The sequence below is a fragment of the Nilaparvata lugens genome, chromosome 6, assembly GCF_014356525.2.
Source record: "Nilaparvata lugens isolate BPH chromosome 6, ASM1435652v1, whole genome shotgun sequence".
Taxonomy (NCBI): Eukaryota; Metazoa; Arthropoda; class Insecta; order Hemiptera; family Delphacidae; genus Nilaparvata; species Nilaparvata lugens.
In genome coordinates, this window is record NC_052509.1 from 54,244,820 (window position 1) to 54,263,187 (window position 18,368).

Sequence of the window (18,368 nt, forward strand, 5' to 3'; positions counted from 1 at the left end):
GATATTTTATTCCATCATTAGAGAATGGTTTCATTCTGCAAAACTGAGTCTGTACAAGAATAATTCACCATCAGCAATAACTAGTTTCTCATTGGTCAGTCCAATAGAAAGGAGTGAGATGACGCAGAGTTGCCAGCCAATGAGAATGCGTTGCACTTGTAGCTAAAATGAACAAAATGGAGTCTAGGTGGTGACGTAAAGGCATTAGCCAATGAGAGGGCGTTGAAGGCGTGTCACCTTCAAGTGTACTCGCACGTGATTGGTCGACTTTGTAGTAGAAGATACCTCGACTAACATTGAATTTGGTGTTCCGTCAGCATAGTTATACTGTTCATACATAATAAATTTCCGATGCATTTATATCATATTTGGTGATCAATTTAATATTGGCATAGCATGCACGATTGCCAGCTATTACTCTCTGCTATTATATCATCACTCAATCTGTTGAGGAAATTGTGTTGGTATGAAAATTGTTGTGTACTTTCAAAAGATAATCCAAGTACCTTGGCTCCAGCTTCATTCAACGCCATTGGGACTAACTTGACAAGCTTCGCACTCCTTTCTGCTCCAGTACAGTATGGATCATTCAATTCAATATAAAGGCGATTTTAAACTTTTTTTTTCTAATGTACAAAGTAAAAGCTATATGGATTCCAAGAGAGAAGATTGAAGAAAAATAACACAATACTATCATTTATCTAAGGTACTCGGCTATTATAGTCTCCATATTTTTACTACATTATCCCAAATAATATCAAAATTCAAACCAATGATTGATGATTACGGTAAATCTTTGCCAGATATGGCAATTACTAGGATAATTGAATATTATAAAAATTCGGGGACACAATAATTATGTTAAATTTGTTTACAGTATTCCTTTTTCCGTCTCATTATTCCCAATTAAATAAATTATGATTACGAAGAAAATTATGTTGGAAGTTATTACAATCTATCAGATAATATTTGAGGACAAAATATGTCCTAGTAGGTTAAAGTCTCCCTTATATTTCCACTTCATATGATTCCAATCCAATTAATAGGTATTTCGTAGAATCTGAATTTCTATTACAGGTTATCGATTATACGTCTATTATGATTATGTTAAACCGTCTATGATTATTCGGGTAAAATTATACAAAAATTACTAGATTTTTGCTACCCTATCACTTCCGAAGTGAAAATTTTAGAAATGTTGAGCAATTACTAAAGATTTTCTGTGAAGTAGCTTAAACATCTCATCTTAAACTCGTTATACAGTTTCAATAAGAGTATTTCGTCACTGAGAACAAGGCCGAAACTTCTGTATTCGATCCAAAGATCCAATAAATTAAAGAACTGTATTCAGTTTCAGTTAATACAATCCTACTATAATAGTAGAGGAGATACTAGATTAAAACATTTGTAAATTATTACGATTATCATCTTTAGTTTGTTCTGTATTCTTGAACATTCTGATTCATATCTCGAGACTAAAAAGAAATAAAAATATAATACTGTATCGATTTTTCATCAAGAAACATTTCAATTCACTATACGAGTATTTTTGTATTTTCGGGCACTAATATCAATGAATACTTTTTTCTTCGATTTAGAATCATCTCAACTCATTACTTGAGGATTATTACTTTCGGATACCCAAGTTTTCAGGAGAAAGCTTGGATTTTAAAGAGTTATTATGAGCGTTTCTAATATTGTACCTGGGCAAGTGAACAATCAAGGGTTATCCCAGATCTAAATTAATCTTCAGTGGTTGTCGATGGGTACAATAGCCTATAACGAACTTCCGGCGGGCTTTCCCAGGATAATCCAATGCTGAAAAGTTATAACGGTGTTCGGTGGATTACGGAAATACTCAAAAGAATGTGGTGAGATTCACGTTGAACCCTCAACATTCCTTCCAAATAATGTTATTTCAACCATTACTGACAATCTGTGAATCTCACGAAAGAAATTTTACATAATTTTAATGCAATCATAATGAGAAACATCTTTGTCTCCAAAGTAGAGAATTGGAGATTGAAGTTTGAATAGCCTACTAATATGCTAATCACTAAAACAATTATTCTTTCGCAGGTTAATCCCCTACTGTATTGTTTTGTCAATAATCGTATTTGCAATTCAAGAACGATCTTATCCTTATCAGAGCTGGTTACTAGACAATTTGTTTTCGTAGTTCTATAATTTATTGAATAAATGTCAGATTAATTTCTGAATATGATAAAAATTCCATATTATTCAATATTTCTTCATGGATATGATTTTTAACAATCAGGAAAGAAGGAAGGCTACAGTTCTCTGTAACATATTGTATATTCACTTCCCAAGAAGCCTCATCTCCAGCAATCGATCCTATGATATTTTTCGTACTAATAATTTATTTATTTGAATGCATATGGCATTATTTTTTTGTTTTCAGTCTTTTTTCACCTTTTTATTGGTGGAATAGTTAACTATTCAGGGAATATTCAGATTCTACGCCCCATACAGAACAAGATTTCATATCCAACCCCCCCCCACCATTTGGAACCCCTGGTTCATAAATTGCCTCCTGGTGGTTCGGGACCACCTAAAACTGTGATCTTCCACCATCATTAGTTTTATTAGCTACGCACATATCTGGAGCTCATGTGGACATCATCCTCTGAAATTATAATTCCCATTTATTTCACTCATATCTACAATATCACGATTCCTACTTTACATATTATGTATACCAAATTGGAAAGTATACAAATAACAAACTATTTCTGTTATCATTATCAACTTTGGTTTGTTCAAGATTCTGGAGCACCCCGAATAATATCTCAAGACCAAGAAACCTCGGGTACTGATATGTAATATTGTTATTGTTTTTTCTACCTAGCTGAGAAACATTCCAATTTACTACACAACTAATTTACTAATATTATATCTGGGCAAGTGAACAATGGAGGGTTATTCCAAATCTAAATTAATCTTCAGTGGTTGTCGATGAATAAACCGAGTTCACGGCGGGCTTTCCTAGGATAATCCATTGCTGAAAATCTTATAACGGTTTTCGGTGGATTACGGAAATACTGAAAAGTATGTAGTTACATTCACTCCAAACTCTTAGCATTCCTTTCAAATAATATTATTTCAACCAATACTGACAATTCTTAGTGAATCTCACGATAGAGACTATATAATTATGATTGAAATATTGATTGGAAACATTTATGTGTCCAAACCAGAAGATCGGAGATTGAAGCGGATTTGTGGCTCACTAAAACAACTACCGTATTTTTTCACATGTTTACCCCCTACTGTATTTTTATCCATCGACTTTGTTTGCAAGTTTGCAATTCTTGAACTGCCTAGTACGCTTTGATTTCCTAGCCACCAAAACTTGGCTGACCAGAACTAGTCGCTTGATGATAACCAATATTTCTAGTTCTGTTGTTCATTGAACAAATGACAGACTAATTTCTGAATTTGATATAAATTACATATTATTTGATATTCTTAGATGGATATGATTTGGAATTATCATAATCCACGGCTCTACAATCCAAAACGGATCTTGGCCTCCTCCAGCATACGCCTCCATTCTATTCTGTCCATGGCAGCTCGTCTCCAATTTCTTACACCAAGCCTCCTTGCATCTTCAGTGACTGAGTCCATCCATCTCAGCCTTGGTCGACCAGGGCGTCTTCTTCCTTTCATGTTGTAATTCATGATTCTTTTAGCCGGATATGGGTCATCAGCTCTTTCAACATGGCCTGCCCACCTGAGTCTCCCTACTCTGATAATAGCCAGTGCATTGGTGTGGCCGTACATATCATACAGATCCCTATTCTTTCTTCTGTGCCACACTCCATCAATTTGCACACCACCATAAATTCGGCGTAGAATTTTTCGTTCCAAAATGTTGATCATATTCTCATCCAGTTGAATAGGTCAGCACAGGCAGAATCAGTGTGCGGTAGATTCTTATCTTTGTCTCTAGGCTCAAATTCCTTTATCTGAAGTGTTTGGCATGATTTGGAATAATGGGGAGAAAAAAGGAAAACCATGTCCTTCTGTGGCATTTATCTATCAAGTTCCCAAGAATCGTTATCTTCTTGACCTATAATTAAACCTATACCATAACCTATTTCGTAAAAATAATTTATTGATTTGAAGGGATATGTTATAATATTTCCTGTTCCATTCTTCATTCCTTTTAACATCTTTTTATTTGTGGAATAACGAATGATTTAGAAAATAATTAGCTTCTACCCCTCGTACAGAAGAATCTCGTCAGTAGTCATTTTAAATAGATGCTGCTTGCCCTTTCTCTGGGACCACCCCAAAATTTCCAAGGATGCAGTCTGAGTCCAACCTCCAAATATCAAATTGAAAAGTAGCATCATATTTTGAGAAGTGGCTTGAAATTGTACAAAACTGGATGAATTCATCTGCAATAATGGAACATGGAATAATTTTTAATGTCATTTTTCATAACAGACATGATGTCAAGATGACAATTAATTCCAACATTGGAGAATAATTTCGTTGAATAACATTGAGTCTGCATGAGAATTCGCCATCAGCCATCAGCCATTACCAGTGGGTCATCATCAGCCAGTTCAGTAAGTCCAACCAATAGAAAGGAGTGAGATAGCGCAGAGCCGTCAGCCAATGAGAACTCGTTGAACTTGTAGCTGAAAGGAACAAAATGGAGTCTAAATGGAACAAAATTTAATTTGAACCCATTACAGAGAAACCATTAATCAAGTTTGATTGTTGGAAGTCACAAGGGAAAGGTAGAAATTGCAGCTGACGACCTCTTTTTCTCGTGATGATGAGAATCAGAAATGAAAATGACTCTTATTAGTCATATGACTATACTGGGCGGAGTGAAAATTGTCTTTCTCATCCACTCAACCTTGAAATAAACTCTACAAGTGAAAACTACAACTAGCTGTTACAACAAGACAACTATATACTGTCTACATCTATATGACAAGAGATGAAGATTTGAAATTTTCCAAAAGTTCTTTAATCGGATACCTCTGAAATATCTGATACCATTTGTTAATTGGGAAATAGTGCCAAAACAAGAAATGAATGTTCACGTCCTATCCACTTGTACATCTCATGGAACCGCTCAAAAAAATGATTGTACTATTACGAGGTCTGTACTCCACTATAATATCTTCTCTATAACATTCTATATCTATACTCTCTGATAGTACAGAGCACACGAAGCAGTACAACAAAGGTACTGTTTATTATACAATATTGAAGGTATTATTAAATTTGTTGTAAAGTTATCTCCGTTAACACAGAGAGCAAAATAGAAGTTTCATAAACAGAAAAGAATAGAATTTTCGTAAAGTTTCTCTGCTTGTTAACGAATGAGGACACGAGATACCATATCCCAATAAAATTGGGACTCAAAAACGTTGTATAGAGTAGCAATCCAAGTGCCCAGTCACACAGAAAGCGATCAGCTATATTATGGGGTTCTATAACTATATCTTTGAGAGTTATCTTAGATACAGATATAGAAACCTATGAACGCAGTTCGCAGATCGAACTCTGTGTGGCCGGGCTCTAAATTTTGGAAATGAAGATACTTGACAAGTTATCTGAGAAGTTGACCTACTCAGCATGAAAATAGTGTTGACTTTCTCGAAAAATTCGTCAAACAGGATAAAACACCATGCAGCTGGAAGGTAGTGCAGTCCTCGCAGTAATGGTCAGCCAGCCTCACTGTGATTTCCTTCATCAATTCCAATTTTCTCACCAGTTCATCGGCTTGGTTCTTGGCATTTTGGAAGAATTCTATAACATAATTTAAATTTGACACTTCAATATTCTCATTCTCTATCCATATGATACTGGATAAAAATTAAGTCGGTCGTATCGCTTTTGATGAACGTTTCGGTAAGTTTGGCAATAGTTCCAAAAACATTAAACTGCATGATTTATTCAAACAGAACCAAAAAACGAACCTGACCTAATTTTACGGTTGGTGAATTGAATTCGATTTTCGTCAAATTGAGCAACCAGATTTGATGAAGTACCGGAATTATTGGCTTTTCCATTGTTGGAAGAATCTTGTATAATTTTAGTAGCCAACAGAAATTCCGTTCTGTTTCAATCAATACTTTTATCCTCAATTTTATTCATATAGGAAGGATAAAATGCGTACTATATAGGTTCTTCTAATGACATAATATATTTCAGTAAAATTCCTAGAACGAATCAATTTAGTAAAGTGCGTGTATTCATGATACTATCATGTTGAATTTGAATGGAATCTTGTTGTATGGTACCAACAGCAAGGTAACAATACGAGTTAAAGTTTTATCTATTCTAGGAAACTAATGTATTGTAGCTATTCGTTGCTTCCACTCATTCATTCTCACGCTCGAACTACCGCTAATGCTCAAGAATATCCTCATCAAACTTCCATTCAACCAATATTTTGACAGTTTGAATTGTGTGACTTGTCCCACTCATTCAACACAGGACTAATTAGGTGCATCAAATACATAAATAACTCAATTGAAACTAGTCAATGCTTGTCAAAAGATAGACTTCGGATAGTTTATTTATTATTCAGACTAACTTAATTTGAAACTCAATAGTTAATAGTCTTATTTGAGTATCATGATTCAAAATATTATTCTTCTTGAAACTAGAAGTGGAAAGTTCTAGGAAATACATTAATTTTGAACAATTCAAAAAATGTTGATTCGAGGGCCTTTTTTCATTTAGGATTTTTTTTGACCAAATAGAAGCGTATTCCAACTAGTAATGAGTAATTGCGGTAGTGAATTGAATTGATTGACTCCGTGGTATCTATCACTCATATAAATAAAGGAGTATGTGTACAAAAAAGTTGTCTTCCCACCGAAGTACAAGCCTACAGCTTATGTGTGTAACCCTACAGCCAGAGAAAACTTCTATAGATTGGAGAGAAACCTGCTATAGATTGTCTTTTTTCTTTAGAACTACTTTTAATATAAATAAAAATATAAATTCGAGTACACTTATAAATTATTTTGTCACGACATGTTTCGGCTACTAATGCCTCATTTTATTTTTATTTTTCTGCTTTAGATTGTTTTTTCCGTGCTACAGCTTACAAGCATCATCCTCGGTGACCAAAAAAAAAAAACTTTAAGTAGATGTATTTTCACGGTTGCAAGTAGCCTACGTCAATTAAAATTAACAACGGTCAAATGACGTCATCTAACGGAATCGATAGCACGAGAAACAATGAACGACAGTCGATCACGTGAACGTGGTTGAATATAATGAACGTAAGTGCACCCGATCCTATCGGGATATTATCCGAACTTTTAATTATCATCCGCATCCTTTAAGGTATAAGTACAAAACAAGGAAACACAAACTCAAATTTTACTTTGTGGTATATGCTACAAACAGAACTTACAAATTACTAGTGAAAATGCCAATATAACAAGTGCATAAATGATAGATTTGAATACTCACCACCAAATTGAGAGGAAAGTTTGCTTGCTTTGAGTTGACTCTGAAGGCTACAACAAAAATATGGACTCCCTTCACAATGGATTGGTGGTTTGAAAAAATTTTATATTTTAATTATTTGATAAAGGAATAAGATTACATTACTCGTTTTGTAGAGAATGACTCGAATATTAATATCAAGCTTTCATTAACCGATTCCGCTAATTTTAATGCTAGAAGATAATTTCGAGCTGAACTACAATCAGAAGACCGAGTAGAATAAGATCAGACTAAGAAAATTTGAAAATGAAAAATTTCAAATGTTTTTCATCATCAGAATTGAAGTATTTAATTGGCTCAGGCCAATGAGACAAAACAATAATCATTATCAATATTGATGATATGTCATGGAATTTCATTTGGTAAGTAGACAAAGGTATCGCCAGTGCACGGTTTTCCCAGCCCACCTCACAGTCAATGCATTGCGTTGCCCAAAATAGACAAGGAATTTCCACCATTATCCTGGCTTCTCGTAATTACTGCTCCGTTCACAGGGTTATTTCAGAAATGCATACTGGAGAAAGTTCACACCAAAACAATAATTATTATAAGATAGAGGTTGAATTGGTATGGGTACACAGAATTTCACCATCAATTTTAAAGGAAAAAATTGATTTTTTTTATGTCGAAGAGTTCCAAGTCCTATCTTATCCTATTTGCTCCACTGATTCTAGAACAGCTTGAAATTTTATTCTAGCATTCAATTTAGCTGACATAATCCATTCAATTTTTTCCATTAGTATATAAGTTATGGAAAAATGTTCAATAAAACAGGGGATTCACATAGGCCAATAGGAAAAATGTGAAGGCTGTATGAATTCAGAAGATGGAGTAAAATCATCTTCAAAACATATTCGAGTAATGCTAGCTACACACACATCGATTTTGGTCGTTCGATAAAAAATTTAACGTTGTAATTCCAATGGTAGCGCAATGAAATAAATGGGTGTTTACAAACACATCGATCAACGATTTTTATCGTACGAACGCCGTGTAGTGGTCGTCTCATGTCTCGACTAAACACGTCCGCCGTGTAGTGGTCGTTCAGTGGTCGTGAAACTTCATACACATCGAATTTGAAGTTCGTAAGAACTTTTATCGAATGTCCGAGTAGAGTGATCATATGGCAACTCAAAATTGGTTGTATGGATTCAGAAGATAGAGTAAAACTATCTTCAAAACATAATATTCGAGTAACACCTTCTAAAATCCAAAAATATACATTTTCCATTATCTGTTATTTACGGTATGCGGGTATCTTCTGGGTCTACTCAATATTCTTCTTCTTACAATCAAGGATTAGCCTGTTCCGACTCACATTCAGCTGGTATTTACGATTTTTCATGTGTAAGAATATTATATTTAAATATGTGTAATAACCTATTCTATTGTTAATATGGAATGAATATTATTGCGTGGTCTGCCAGCCTCTCTCTTGCCTACTGGCTGATAATTGAAAATTTCTAAAGGAAACCTCTCAGCAGGCATTCTTTAGACATGCTCCCTCCATTTATGCCGATACTGCACCACTCTCTCATTCAGACTGAAGATATTTAACTCACTTCTTATATCCTCATTCCTGATATGATCTCTTCTGTCACACCCCTTGGTTCTGCGAAGAGTTCTCATCTCGGCTGCCTGCACTCTACTCTCAAGTTAGTGGTTTTGTTGCCACCCACGATTCACTGCCGTAAAGGAGGATTGGAGGTTGGAGCTGCCATTACTCTATAAAATTTCATAATTGTGTATTTCCTAGCTTGTTTGCCCAAGGTCCTGCTGATTTCACCACAAATCATTTGGAACTTTCCTATTTTCTTTTCAGTATCCAATATTCTTCTTTGTAACTTATGTCACATCCTGGATATGTGTATTCAGACACTTGTTCCAGCACTTTATTGTCAATCACAATTTTCGATCTTATAGGATATTTGCCTTGAGAAAGCTTTATTTCCAATCAATTCAACTAGTACCCTTTTATTTGTATTTTCATTAGTAGCCTACATGTTTCGACTAAAAAGCTCGTGTTTAATTGTAAGATTTCTTCATTATTTTTATTGTTATGCAATGATTAAATTAGATTAGAGTTTTTTATTTATGTATGCTATAATATTATACTGGCTTGAACTGATGCAGTGATATTCTTTTTAAACTATTCGCATTGGTTAAGGGTTATTGGGCCTATTATTCATGGCCCCCACATTCGATTGCAGGCCCTGCACCCAGGTTCAGGACCGTGCTCCCCGCATTTACCATTCTATTCATCTTTGAATTATCTAGCTGATTCACACACAAATTTGAGTCAATAATACTTTTCTGAAGATTCACAATCGTTTTTGACACCGTACTGCTTCATGGAAATCCAGTTATAAAAACTCAATTGGAAAAAATAGCTTTTCGTGATGGGCCTGAGCATCAGTATTATATTTCAATGAATTTTCACCAAGAAAAAGATAATCATCCGACTTAGATGGTATGGGTATTGTTTGAAGTTTTGTTAATAGCCTTCATCGAATAAACAATGAATTCAATTTTTATGCTTGATTTTGAGACTTACTTTTACTATCCTTTGTCTCCCTACATCATTCGCCTGCTGTTTTTTTTATGGCAGGGACAGGGAGAGGCCTACTAGCGGTTAGCATTCTGTCAATGTGCTCTTCCAATCAAATTCATTTTTTTTCTACTCGATTCAATTCAATATTTTTATTTCCATCAAAGAATACATCAATAAAACATTTACATTACAATTCAATAATAAATATTTCCAGGAAATAAATATTCCCCCACATAGACTATTGGTCCATGTGTGGGGGGAGAATTCCTATCTATAATAACTGTAAAATAAAAAATCCTGCAGTATTCTGCCTTAATATTATTCTCACTTAACTATTACAATATTGGAAATATATTATATCAAGAAAAATAAATATAAATCATCAATAGTTTTATTTTAATAAACAGAGTATGATGCCGTGGGACTTTTATTAAAGATTACTATAGTATTATGTTGGAGTACCTATCTTCTAAAGTTTTTAAATTACTTATTATAATGTTCAGAGTGCTGCATCACAGTACCAGAGTTAACAGAGTTTGAATCAGGATCTACATATAAGGCGAGTTTATGAGGACTTCTGATGCCTCCTGACCAATACCAAGCAACCATGTGACTATCTTCTTTTTGTAGTTAGCAACACTGCATCCCTCAGCTTCTTTTATTGTGATTGGAAGATTGCGATAAAGTAGGTGGGCAATACGAAATGGGCTGTTATCGACCGATTTAAAGATAGCTCTAGGTGTATAAATCCAAAATTCAGTGTACCATATGTCTAGTGGGGTAATTATGGTGTAGCTGTGTAAAAATTTCTGTTCTGTACGATTTGATAGAAATAAGAACAGGAAATTCGGTGTAGAGTTTGTAACGTTATTTTTTCTATAACGTGTGCCCTGCTTGGCCGCAGTCGGTAGAGCAAAGATTTTTGAATATACAGAGTGATTCATAATTATGGTAAAATAATTTAATACGTGATATTAGAGGTAAAAATAGGAAAAAAGTTCCTATAAACATTTATTCATAAACGCTTCATTAGCGAGCTATACAGAGTGAAAGATTTCGCACGGAATTCAGTTCCTCTGGTTAAATACACCGATGCTGAATTGTTTGAGGACTAGTTTTTGAAAAACTTATGCTGGATTCATATGGAAAAATATCTGAAAAATTTAATAAAACTAGTCTGGAATCTGTAGTGTGAGTAGTTTTTGAGAAAAAAGTTGAAATATGCAAAAAATCTAAGTAGAAAAACACAGACTTCTACGTTTGATGCCCAATAACTTTCTTTAATGACCAGTAAACCAATAATTTTTCGCAATAAAAATTGTGGAGAATTTAATTCTGAAAAAAATGATGTAAGCTGTGTAAACTAAATTTAAATAAAAGTTGGATAAAATGTATTCTTATGTAGTACATTACACCACAAAATTTGCTGTTTTATGAGGAGAGAACTAATAACTCATAGGTTGTAGCTGATTGCAAATAGAACATTGATTTTAAAAACAGCTGTTCCAAAACAGCTGATTTATTTTGTTTTAAATAAAAAAATATTTAAAAGAAATTATCAGCTGAAAATTATTTTCAGAAATATTTTAGCTCACTTTTGAACAAAAAAACAAACTGTAAGTTAGGCCTACTGTAGCCGCGCTGTGTTTTTTGTTTAACCTATTAACCAGTTATTTGTAACCATTTCACTTTGCTTTTGTTTTAAGTGTTAACTTTTTAAAATACATTTAATGTATGGAATGGGACACTACTGTAATAGTACTGAAGCAAGACGTTTGTATCAAGAGAACTTTCCTAACCGAGTATGTCCAAGTTCAAGGTTTTTTGCCACTATTCATCAACGTCTGTCTGAGACAGATTCTTTGATATCCAAAGAGCACATTTATGCACGCAGACCCCGATCTACTAAGACTGTTGAGTTAGAAGAACAAGTTCTTAATGAAATTTATGAACATCCCGAGAAGAACACAAGAGAATTGTCAGTGCAGTTTAATGTCAATCAATCTATTATTTGGAGGATACTAAAAGAGCAACAATTACATCCATACCACTTCCAGAAAGTTGATACTCTATTGCCACGAGACTGTATTCCCTGTGCTGGTATTTGCCGATGGTTTTTAGTAAAACTTGTTTACCCAAACTTTTTAACAACCGTTTTATTTACCGACGAGGCACACTTTACAAGAACAGCTATCGTTAACGTCCACAACTAACATATTTGGGCAGCTGAGAATCCTCATGCCATCAATCCCAATCTTCCACAACATCAGTTTTCAGTAAACATTTGGGCAGGAATCATAGGAGATCATCTACTTCTGTTCGAGCTTCCTCCCAGGCTTAATGGCATAATCTACTAGTCTTTTGGTATAAGTTTAATGTCATTTAGATAATCTACTTTCATATAAAAAAACTTTTCATAAAAAACCGAATATTTTATTTGCAATCAGCTACAACTTATGAGTTATTAGTTCTCTCCTCATAAAACAGCAAATTTTTTTGGTGTAATGTACTACATAAGAATACATTTTATCCAACTTTTATATCAATTTAGTTTACACAGTGTCACGTTATTTTTTATAGTTAAATAACGATTAGCCTCCTGCTTGGCATCAATCGGTAGAGCATGAAATATTTTAACAATTATAAAAATCAGGTCGTGGTTTTTAATAGGATATAGTCTCATAAAAATCTTTATAGGACAAGATATGAGCTTCCACAATAATTCTGATAATTCATTAAAAAATATATATATAATACTTATCCTAAAGTATTGAGGAATTAAAATAAATCGTACACCATAAACAATTTGATACATATATTAACAAATATCTCAAAAAATAAATCAGAGCAAAAATATATAGAGCGACAAAAAATATATAATATAAGATAAAACAATAATCGAAATCAATAAAATATCACAGGCTAAATACTATTCTTTAAATTTTATAGCACGAAACGTTACCATGTGCTTTCATTTTTATGATCTTATGCATTTATTTGCATGTAGCTGCGATATCAGCTTGCTAATACTTGTCGACTTGGACAATTCTATTTAAAATAGATTCTTAAAATCAGCATGACAAACTGACAAACTAGTATTCCAAATATATATATTAAATTCTATAGTATCTAATAGATTTCTTTGTAATAAATATATTTTTTATCTCAGGGTGCGAGATTCGGCACTTGTATGTTCGTATTTCTACACATCAACTCCCTTTAGTATACATAATATATCCTTTGTGAGTAAATTTTATATAATTCAACCTGTTATACTGGTTGACCGAATGATCAGCTGATTCGCTCAGCATTGATTCTAATAATTATCGATATATTTAAGATCGACTAATTCTTTTCAAAATGTAAACAAATAATTCTAACCTCAATGTTCATACAAACTTTTATTTTTTTATAATCCGCCAATAATAAGTAAGCCGCTTTATAATTTTTTGATCTTGCCAATGGGTTCTCATAGTTATTGAATCACAATTATACATGTTTTCTTATCATTTTTGATAATACTATTACTCCTAATCGCTAATAATATTCGATTTAAGTTGATTGGTCCCTTGACTAGGTCTAACCTTCTTTCCATTTTATAATTCTATTAAAATTCATTGGTTCATTTTAAAATATTTGATGGTACTAAAATACCACGTGACAACAGCTTACAAACTTTACAACAAGACAAAAATTAAAAGACTGATTTTCAAAGACCTCTGACTTGGAGCAACTTGGAAAGACGACTGATCAGCGGCGACGGTAGACAACCGCCAAATGTGTTAACGCCCATTTGGTCACGTACGTCACTGCTTAGACAAGAGCGGCAAAAACACCGCCAGCCGCAGTGGCAGTGGACGGCTGCACAGCTGCCGCCAACGGCAATATAACCGCGCGGCGTTTCTGCCGCCCAGTGTGTAAGCTTCCATTCAAATCCATTAACTACTGCTCGAACGGCGGCGACGGCGAAATTACTGCCCCGGCAGAAACCGCCTAATGTGTAACCGGCGTTAGGCGATCGCTCAAGGAGGGCTGGAACCCGGGATTAACAATTAAAGACGTGATACTTGGGGGGGGGGGGGGCGGCAGTTGCCGATCTCGCCCAGGGCGGCAAAGTCCCTAGGGCCGTGCCTGTGTATTTTTCACGGTTGCAAGTAGCCTACGTCAATTAAAATTAACAACGGTCAAGTAACGTCATCTAACGGAATCGATGGCACGAGAAACAATGAACGACAGTCGATCACGTAAACGTGGTTGAATCTAATGGACGTAATTGCACCCGAACCTATCGGGATATTATCAGAACTTTTAATTATTATCCGCATCAAGGTATAAGCACAAAAGAAGGAAACACAAACTCAAATTTGATTTATTGTTCTTTACTTTGAAAGCTACAAACAGAATGAACAAATTACTTGTGAAAATGCCAGGATATCAATTGCCTAAATGGTAGATTTAAATACTCACCACCAAATTGAGGGGAAGTTTGCTTGCTTTGAGTTGACTCTGAATGCTACGACAAAAATATGGACTCCCTCCACAATGGATTGGTGGTTTGAAAAAATTTAACAATTATTTTATTTTTTTTTGATAAGGAATAAGATTATATTACTCGTTTTGTAGAGAATGACTTGAATATTAATTATGAAGCTTTCATTAATCAATTCCGCTAATTTCAATGCTAGAAGAAAATTTCAAGCTGAACCAGAATCAGAAGACCGAGTAGAATAAGATCAGAATATTTCAAACTTGAAAAATTTCAAATGTTTTCATCATCAGAAATAAAGCACGAAATTGGCTCAGGCCAATTAGACAACACAATAATCATTATCAATATTGATATGTCATGGAATTTCAAATAGTAAGTAGACAAAGGTACCGCCAGTGCACGGTTTTCCCAACCCACCCCACTGACAATGCATTCCGGTGCCCAAAATAGACAAGGAATTTTCACCATTACCCTGGCTTCTCATAATTACTGCTCCGTTCACACGGCTGTTTCAGAAATGCATACTGGAGAGAGTTCACACCAAAAACAATAGTTATTATAAGATAAAGGTTGAATTCATATGGGTACAGAGAATATTTTACCATCAATTTTGAAGGGAAAAATATAAAATTTTTGATGACAAAATGTTTCAAGTCCTATCTTATTCTCCTCGCTCTACTGATTCTAGAAGAGCTTGAAATTTTCTTCTAACATTCAAACTAGCTGACATAATTCATTCAATTTTTTTCATAAGTTATCTTCATATGTATGGAGAAGTGTATGGTTGAAAAACGTTAATATATTAACCGTGATGTAACTACATGAATCGGTGGTGTTTCAACAAATAAAATGTTGATTCTCTGGAAAGAATATAGTCTAGAATAATATCCTTCTCATTAACACACGGTCGGGAAGGGATCAGAGAGTATAGAATGTAATTAAGTGTTGAACTGATTCAGTGATATTTTCTTCGAACTTTTCGCATAGGTTAAGGATTAATAAGTAGTCGACCATTTATTCATGACCCTCACATTCGATTGCGGTCCCTGCACCAGGTTCAGGGCCGGGCTCCCCGCATCTGCCATATTCACCTTTGAACTATGTAGCTGATTTACACAAAAAATTGAGTCATTACACTTCTCTGAGGACTTACATAATTCTTCTTTTCTGAAGATTTTTGATACATTCTGTCAATGTGTTCTTCCCATCAAATTCAATTTACATTTTTCAATTACCCTACTTTACCCTTGATAATGGTCGTCCTCATCTCGGGGACGATCCATACCAAATGGTATGCATTATTTGATGCATATTCAATGTATTTGTTTTTAATAGAATAGATTCAGATTGTCCCATGTATTGGTCTTTAAGTGATAGGCAGTGTAGTGTGGGTTTCTCAACTTCCACAACTGACTTTAGTATCAGGTCACTGACTCCTATTGGGGGCCTGGTCTACCGGACCTTCAAAGACTAAATTTTTTTTAGCTGGACGGTTTTGCCCCACTTTCCCCCTAATACTACTGTTTTAAATTAATATTAATTTGACTTTTACCACTCAGATATCAAGATCTCCCTCAGACCAGGCAAAACAACCCAATCTGAACGATCATCGATGACCAAATCAGAATCATAAGATTCCCATTAGATCTGCCTCACGCTCAGGAGAACTTGATACGAGTTCCTCATCGTGGTAAAAGTGAACTCAAAATTTGAGATTTAGATGAGAAATACATACTACAGAAAAGATCCTGTCAAGTATGATTTCGGTTTGACCATTCCAACGGCCAACTATATATACCAACCAACGCACAAAACTCAAACGAGAGTTGCTGAAAAGTAGCGTCAAAAGACTGCTGGCGCTATCTGCCATGTATGTATGGATACAGCACTTCTTGACCACAAAATCGAAGCTTCTATGTTTCGACTAAAGATGCCGCTAGTCATACCAAATACCTTGCAAGTCTACATTTATTCAATAATTCTTACTTCAATAACAAGTTTAAATAAATATGTTATTGCTTTATAATGATTTTAGACTTGTTTCATCTGATTAACTAATTAGTATCACATGGAAATTGTTATAATGTTCATAAAACGCGATTAAAGTTTGGGATGTTCCCAGTTCTCGCCAGAGTTTTGTGTGTTGGAAGAATTGGGTGCTCTTCAGTTGGTCATCAGAGTTAACTTTGCGCAGTGGCGATATCGTAACCAATGAAGTTCTACTGAGGTGCGATTATTGCTAATTGAAAACTTTTACCAATACCCCGCCTTGTGGACGTGAAATACCGTCCGCTCTGGCAATTTTTGAAAGCCCTAACGAGGGCTCCCTATTATAACCAACAAAGTGTTACTGTAGATATAATTCTTATTATAACTATTTATAAAATTATATATTTTAATTGTAAATTACAATTATTATATAATAATTCTTATTAGTTGATAGAACTAATTTACCAAATTAGAACTAAATAATACTAATAAAACTATCTAACTAATACTATAGAACTAAATTTACCGTAATATTCCAGAATTCCACAAAGTCTGAATATAGTCACCATCGAGACCGATGCATTTCCGTCTCGAAAAGAAATTCTTGAGTTCCTCTAAAGTTAATCTTTGATATGAATTAGACCATTCTTTCTAGAACCAGCAAGCAAAATTAGTGAAAGTAAAGGCCTATGGCTATGTAGGCCTAAAAGTAAATTCGTAGGCCTATGGCTTTTGTTGGTGGGACCCTTGCAGGAAGGTCTCACCTCGCCTGAATACATATTGTACATTTCATAATTATAAGCTGTCAATTAGCCTTACGACTGTCATACTTCAGCCGACAATTTAACGTGCCCATCCGAAAACACGAGAGTGATCTGAGTGGTTAAAAAATTAGCTAGCCAAGCACCTCAAGCCAAAAGAGCAAATTTTCACATTTGATAATAAATGAAATATATTTTTAAAATAGGATCGTCCTAATTTTGAAATTAAACGTTGAGTAGGTACTACTAAAAATTGTCTTTATAACTGCAATCTATAATCTATTTAAAAAAATAAATAAGAACCAAGAGTAGAGAAATCTATTTTCAGGATGTATGTGTACCGTCAGAGACAAGAATAATATTAATTACTACTTATTATTACTTACTTATCCTTCATCTATGGTACCGTGTACAATTCAACTCATTTCTGACATTCTACAGTGTATTTGGAATGATGGAAGATGACATAAATAAATTGATTGATAAGGACCGGGACAGCGCGAACGCAGTCCCGACTACCAAAAATTATGCGCCCGAGATGCCCACATTTGGACCGCCGTGAAGCTGGCCCCACCATATCGAGCCCAAAATTAGAAACAAAAAAAAATTGAAACCAAAAATTGAAACTTGATTATTCTGGAAGCCCAAAAAAGCCCTAAATATTGGCATAAATATGTTTCAAATTTTGGACTCGATATGGTGGGGCAAGCTTCACGGCGGTCAGCTGCAACTGTCTACAACGTTGATGGAAGGATACATTTTCAAGATATTCGATGTTTTTGAACGGGTAGTATTATAGTCAACTGTCTACTAACGTTAATGAAAAGACACATTTTCAAGATGTTCGATGTTTTTGAACGGGTAATATTATAGTCTACAAGACAGCTGATATGATGAATTATTCTAAAGTCTGATTTTTACGGTAATATTGGCGTTCAAAGGAGACTCCTTTTCCTTTTGTATTATCCTTAAAATGACAAATTTTCAAAAACATTGTATATACGTCGACGCGCAATTTGAAAAGGAACATACCTGTCAAATTTCATGAAAATCTATTACCGCGTTT

The 18,368-nt window shown here is 34.5% G+C and overlaps 2 non-coding genes and 1 pseudogene across 2 annotated transcripts; 1 reads left to right on the forward strand and 2 right to left on the reverse strand.

Moving 5' to 3' along the window:
* Window positions 1-16,102: 16,102 nt before the first annotated feature.
* Window positions 16,103-16,317, reverse strand: LOC120352112. Its single transcript, XR_005571712.1, has one exon. It is a non-coding gene; the product is annotated as a small nucleolar RNA U3 (small nucleolar RNA).
* Window positions 16,318-16,734: 417 nt separating this feature from the next.
* On the forward strand, window positions 16,735-16,875 carry LOC120352115. The gene has a single exon (XR_005571715.1). It is a non-coding gene; the product is annotated as a U4 spliceosomal RNA (small nuclear RNA).
* Window positions 16,876-17,791: 916 nt separating this feature from the next.
* On the reverse strand, window positions 17,792-17,965 carry LOC120352107 (annotated as a pseudogene).
* Window positions 17,966-18,368: the final 403 nt, after the last annotated feature.